Below are 6,824 nucleotides of genomic sequence, written 5' to 3' on the forward strand. Positions count from 1 at the left end.
ACAAAATGACAAACTGAAATGTAGCAACAATCAGCTGCCCCGCTGGATTGCTTTCTCTGCATACAACTGATTGATTTGGATTTTAATCATATTGCTTGTGAGTTTATCGAGTATAAAAAACAACTCAAACCATTGATTCCTGTTTATTCTCAGTTATGATTGCAATCAACTTTTTTATTAAGTTTCAGATGTAGAACCAACAAAACAGGTAGAATAACAGAATAAGTACACAGGTGGAGGCAGATGTGTGCTATAAAATGCTTTACGGAAAGTTAAGCAAACTGCAATCAAACCAGACAGGGATTAGCCTAACGAGGCAGAGTCAAGCGAGGCAGAGTTCAGGTAACTGACAGATACCAGGACATGAAACATGAGAAAGCCAGAAAGCACATCAGACGATCTGGCAAAGAGAAGTGTACTGACTGATCCATACGCTGCTGAAGGCTTATTAGTGATGATGAACAGCTGCTGCACACAGGCAACAGGTGTATAGTGACAGGAAACACTAGTGGACAGGATGCGAACAGCAAGCATACACACACACACACACACTACATTCACACCCAACAGAAAGATAGAGGATAGGAGATGAAGATGCAAAAGTCTATTTTGAAGTTAAATACTGTATTATTTCTCAGTTATTGTTACAAATAGTATCAGTGTACACCTAATCTAGAGAGATTTATTTGAATTAAAGTAGTGATTTTCATGCACCATGCACCACAAATAGTTTATTATTGAGAGATTTCTTTTTCAGTTCATCCAGCCACTTATGTGATTTATGTTATTCGGCTGTCATTTTCAAACAACTGGTTAACTGTCAATCAGAAGGGGAAAGTAGCAAAGAACATATACAAGTACAATAATGTCCTTAGGCCTGTTTCCACTGCAGGAACTTCGGGGTAATTTTACGGAGCCGGGGCCGTTGTCACGTGTCTCCACCGCCGGAACTACCCCGAAGCAGAGAGTTCCTGAACTTTTACAGGGGCTAAAAAAAAGGCCCTGCCTCGGGGTAGGGACTCTGAGCGGCCCCAAAAAACTCCTGGGTGGGGTTTGGGGTTTTCTTGGTGCTGATTGGATTTACTCACGGCGTGATGTGGTGTCAACAGAAAGCAACAAAATAGCCGGACACTAGCGTTAACTTTAGCTAACATTAGGAGTCCCTAGCAACACGGCCAACACTACCAAGCTAACACTAACATGCTAGCTAACGTTAGCTAACGCAAACAACACACTTTTTAGCCGGCATTTTAGGGATAGCTTTAGCGGACGTTAGCTAACGCTTTTTTAACAACACACATTTTGATGCTACGGTTATGGTCGAGCCCGGTAACTTTACAGGAACCTTCCTCCTACTCGGCCCTCTCAGTGGAGACACGGCAGGTGAGAGGGCCGAGCGAGAGGACGTTCCTGTAGTAGCTCCTGTCCCCCAAATACTACCAGGAACCTTTTGGTGGAAACGGGCCTCTTGTTCAACTTTTCAGGTTCTTAAACTGTGTAAAGCCTGTAGCCTAAATATTTTTCATAATACATTCAAGTGAATTTTACACTAATAATACCTTCAAATCGTCAAATTTCCCTGCTAGAAAAACCAGCATAGACCAGCAAGGCTGGTCACCAGCAAAACCAGCATGGGGTATGCTGGTTATACCAGCAAAACCAGCATATGTTGTGTTTTGGTGCTGGTGACCAGCATCCCATGCTGGTTATGCTGGTCACCAGCATTCCATGCTGGTTATGCTGGTCCAGCATCCCATGCTGGTGACCAGCATAACCAGCATGGGATGCTAGCCCAGCATAACCAGCATGGAATGCTGGTCACCAGCACCAAAACACAACATATGCTGGTTTTGCTGGTGACCAGCATCCTGTGCTGGTTATGCTGGTCCAGCATCCCATGCTGGTGACCAGCATAACCAGCACAGGATGCTGGTCACCAGCACCAAAACACAACATATGCTGGTTTTGCTGGTGACCAGCATCCTGTGCTGGCTATGCTGGTCCAGCATCCCATGCTGGTGACCAGCATAACCAGCATGGGATGCCGGCCCAGCAAACAGGCCTGCAGTGGCCCTTTACAAGCCCACTTAGGGCAGCCTTAAGGGCCCCCAGTGGGCTGCCCGCGCAGGTCCCCTGAGAATTTGCTCATTGGCAAAATGTTGGCCCCTCAGTGCTGGTCCCACATGGGCAGCCCTCATTAACCCCTAAGGAAGCCTGCACTGGCCCATTTAGGGCTGGCTAGAGGGCGCCCTCGCTAGGCCCACACTGATTTTGCAGTTAAATCCCCCTAATAATCTAAAACAATAAATCAGTTCCACACATAAATGTATTTCAGCTAGTAGTGTAGTTTCTTTTGGGAGTTCCATACATCTGAAATGGATGTGGTCATTGATGTATGCATTGTCAAAAATGTACAATAGTCAAAAGGATTCCAATCAATTCATTTATTAAATACAAACACATTACACTGAATGAAAAATGCTCTACTCTGCACATTGCAGCCTTATTCATTTAAGACAGGGTTGTCAAACTGGTGCCATGGAGGGCCAAGAGGCTGCAGGTTTTCATTCCAACCGAAACCTCCACCAGGTGATTTCACTGATTGGTTCCTCCTTTCTGATACAAGGTGAGGTAATCAGTGAAATCACCTGGTGATCTATTGATATCTATTGTTCGTGACCCCCTAGCTCTTCCTACTAAACATGGTCAACGGAACATGAGAGGAACTGCAGTCAAAATTCAAATATGAATGATTCAAATTCAGTTACTAGTGACACATTTTTCAGCCCATACTTCAAACAAAGAAAAAGCAAAAACTGCAAAAACTCTGACCTCTGATGCTGAAAATATATTCTTGTGTGCTGCTAACATGTCCATACTTCAATTGAGGTGATGTATTGATTGGCAAAGCTCACTCTTCCCCCAAAGTCTCTTGCTAGCGCTCCATTCGTCCACCCGCTGTCTCTTGAATTCCGTAGCCACACCTTAATCTCATCCTCAACTTCAGAATCCTGAGGACTTGGCTGGAGGGAGCATTTTCTTACAGCCTCTGAAACATAAAAGTAAAGGGGCCTATATAAAATAATGTGTGTAGTGAGCAGTATCTATATGCTATTTCTAATACCAGTGTTACCAAACAGTCATTTATTTTTGGCGGGCCGCCACAATATCAACACTGTCCTCCACATATTAATTTTCTATTTCCAGAGTTGCGCACCATGTTCAATCACTTAGACAGCGTAGCAGTGAATATCATGTTAAATATGCTGACAGAGTGGATGTATTCCTTCTTTGTGTGTGTGTGCTTGAGTGAGAGAGAGATATACCTTAATCTCTCTACTCTGTGTCACAAACCAGGAAGTCAAGATCAACTCCTCTTCTGTCTGTACTTCTTGGTTTTCTGTCTCTGTTCTGGAAGAGAGTGTAGGGTGGGAACAAAGAGGGAGAGAAACAGAGGGATGGAGTGAGAGAGAAGGAGAGTAGAGAAAGAAGGCCAAGACGTGGGTAATTTTCCTTGTGAAAGACAATAAAAGCACGTTACAGTATCTGTTTATTCTAGAATTCACATTGTTTGTTTGAAGATAACATTTGACATTATGAGCATATTTGGGTGTGTCATTTGTTGTCATTTGTTGTACAGGGCTCCAGACTGCGACCAAATGGTCGCTTTTTGCAGCGACCCTTGAGACAGCGCAAGCATATTTGGCAACCACTTGCACGTGTGCAACTTGTAAATTTGCCGACATTTTTTTTATGTCTAAAAATGTCCAGGAACTAGCGGTTATGAAGGGAAGGAGTTTTAGGGAGGTGTCGTTCAGACCTGATCACATCTGGATCAGCTGTCAGTCAGTTCAATAGCTGTTTGTGTCTGAGCACATCAGTGCTGTAATATTAGGCTCACAGCCATCTGAGTTTCTCTCTCTGTACTGTTACCTGATCAACAAACATCTGCACTGAATAAAAACCTGCATGCAGTATTTAAACTGTGCACTGTGTCAGGCAGAGGCACACAAATAAGTTTTACTGAAAAGAAACATTCATATTTTTGATTATTAGTATTGTCTGTTTTCACTGATGTCCTGATTTTAAAGTCACGGTTTAATAACCCATAATTTTATAAAAGTGTCTTTTGTTCATCACACTTTATTGAGGCTAAATGCTTCAGGAAATTTTTTCTTTTATCACTTTTATCAGCGCTCAATGGTCAGCCTGACAAGTGTTTTTTTTTCCCCCTAGCAAACAGACTCATCTACTCTCTCTGACTTAAGTCCATAAAAATAATCCAAATCCATAACAGTTCACATGGGAAGTAGCTACTGATGAAAAGAAAACTATTTCTGATTAATGCAGTCATTTAAAAACTGACTGGTAGTTCTGGAAAAAAAAACAGCTGCTTGGTAATATTATCTCTGCTAATACTGACCACCATGCTGCCCATTACAAGTCACTTACACGCATCAGACACCGGCCTCCAAGTATCACTTCATTTTTAGCCAGAAAAAAAAGCTGTGTACGTTAAGCCCTGACTTCTAATAGTCTATTTTAACGTACAGTAGCCTTTAACGTACAGTAGCCTACTTGGTACACAATACATTTCTCTCGCTGAGTTTCTCCACTGTGCTTGCCTCCTCACTCTTACACGTACTGAACTCCGTTTTACACTGTGGACCCTCCACGACTAGCATGAGTAAACCGTGAAGTGCCGTGAGGATGCGCAAACCGGCGCAAACAAAGTGGACTTGAGTAAGTAGAGGGTGTAAGGCCATGTTTAACAAATGCCCCCTCTGTCTCCTATCCGCAAAAACATAGTACATACGGAGAGACTGTGACGTTAGCTGAAAAAGGCAGACCCACACCGAGGAGTGTAGGTGGTGTGACCCACGCAGCTGACAAATTATTCCCGGACCCTCAGCCTTCCTCACGCACACACTCAGACAGGTGAACTCTCTCCCCCTCAACATGGATTATTAAAATTATAGTAAAAGAAAAACGTCGGCAAATTCCACGCACAACGACGCGCGTGCTTTGCGAGAGAAGCTGTGAAAATATTGGCGCTGTCTCAAAAACGGCAAAATGCCACGATCTGGTCTCAGTTTGGAGCCCCGACTGTTGTCAGAAAATTAAATACTCTCGCAGGCCACTGTGGTAATCGGACATGAGGAATATGAGAAACAGGATGATAGGGACCACTAGCCCAACCTTATATTTATTTTTCGCTGAGTGAAGTTTAAGCTAAGCCAACCGTCAACGTCAAGGTTTGCTAGCTGACAAAGATAGCTAACATTCGTCAACGTTCGAAAAAATGGCTAATGGTCTGAATTAACTAAAACCATACTCAAATACAATCCCAGGTGAACACACACTATGACAATATTTGCTGTAACATTAAACTTTAAGATGAAACATTACAATTAAAACTCACCTCGGGAAAACACCACCTTCAGCCAGAAGAAGTAACGGTCGCGCTCTGTTCCGGTGGGGCATGTGAAGAGGCTCAAGTGCGTAGTGATATATGGCACCTCTTCAGCAGAAAATAGTTCCAAGCACGGACGTAATTTGGGGAGGGGGCAGGGAGGACATGTCCCCTCCACTTTTTCAAAAGGCAGTTTTGGTCCCCTGCAGTTTTTACTGTCCAAAAACAATGTTACGCTATATTAAATGGAGACCGGTCAAGCACTGGGACCCAGCGGAAAACGGCCGCTCAAGCTGAAGCCTGTTTCCCTTGAGACCGCCCACAAGCTCTTCGATTGGCTCTGCCGTTTCTTGCTAATGTGTGATTGGCCGTTCCCGCTGCCACTCACTGGTTGTAAACAGCGCTTGGACTTGCTCTCCGGTGAAAAAAGGGGAAAAAAGCGATGCGCATCACCGGTGTTTAGCTCGTTAGCCAGGAGTCCGTCTTCATCTGCCACTGTAAGTCCAATGATCGACGACACTATGTGTTTGGAAGCTTTGGCTAAATTGATTATGTTAAATGTTAATAGTTAACTATTCTGTGGTCTTTGAGTCAAACTGACCCGTGTTCACTTTTCTTTTATATTTAAAATTATATTTTCTAAAACTGTTAATTTTGAACCCTGCTAAACCTTTTAAAACATCTATTATCTATTATATTATCTATTAAAAATTATAGGCTTTTCTTGTTAAAAACAAAAAATAATATTTGTTGATGAGTTTTTAAGTGATCATGTGTAGACACAATCCAATTCAAATAATGGATTTTTTATGCATTCTGTGCAGAGGCTATAAATGCAGTCTCTCTCTGAATTTCAAATTACATTTAAAAAAAAAAAAAAAAAAAAAAAAAAAAAAAAAGCCGCCAAAGCATGGGAAATGACTTTGGGCTGCCTGCACAAAACCAGCATGGGCCCAAAGGTACAAAACTTGCTCTGGACCCAAATGGGCTGGCCCACACTGGGCCAACATGGGCTTTCTGTGGGCAATCCACTATTATGGGCTGCTTACGGAGAGCCCGTGGTGAGCTCAGAGCTCTGGGCCTTGCCTGGGCAAGCCAGCACTGGGCCGGTGTAGGTTTGGTCTGGGCTGGCCCTAGCCCACAGTGCCCACAAAAAGCCTGCGTGGGCCCCACTGGGGCATGTTTGCTGGGGGATGCTGGTCACCAGCATGGGATGCTGGTCCAACAACATGCCATGCTGGTCCAACAACATCCCATGCTGGTCCACCAGCATCCACCAGCATTTCCATGCTGGTCCACCAGCTACACCAGCATCAGACCAGCACTAACCAGCATTAACCAGCATAGACCAGCAAAGAATCCATGCTGGTCTATGCTGGTTTTTTTAGCAGGGTTGTCATGAACTTTTACT

The 6,824-nt window shown here is 43.6% G+C and overlaps 1 long non-coding RNA gene across 1 annotated transcript; it reads right to left on the minus strand.

Moving 5' to 3' along the window:
* Positions 1 to 2,392: 2,392 nt before the first annotated feature.
* On the minus strand, positions 2,393 to 5,545 carry LOC115359620 (uncharacterized). The gene is made up of 3 exons (XR_003928260.1): positions 5,423 to 5,545; positions 3,327 to 3,411; positions 2,393 to 3,049 (listed from the first exon to the last, which is right to left on the minus strand). It is a non-coding gene; the product is annotated as an uncharacterized LOC115359620 (long non-coding RNA).
* Positions 5,546 to 6,824: the final 1,279 nt, after the last annotated feature.

Source organism: Myripristis murdjan, chromosome 5 (genome assembly GCF_902150065.1).
Source record: "Myripristis murdjan chromosome 5, fMyrMur1.1, whole genome shotgun sequence".
NCBI lineage: Eukaryota > Metazoa > Chordata > Actinopteri > Holocentriformes > Holocentridae > Myripristis > Myripristis murdjan.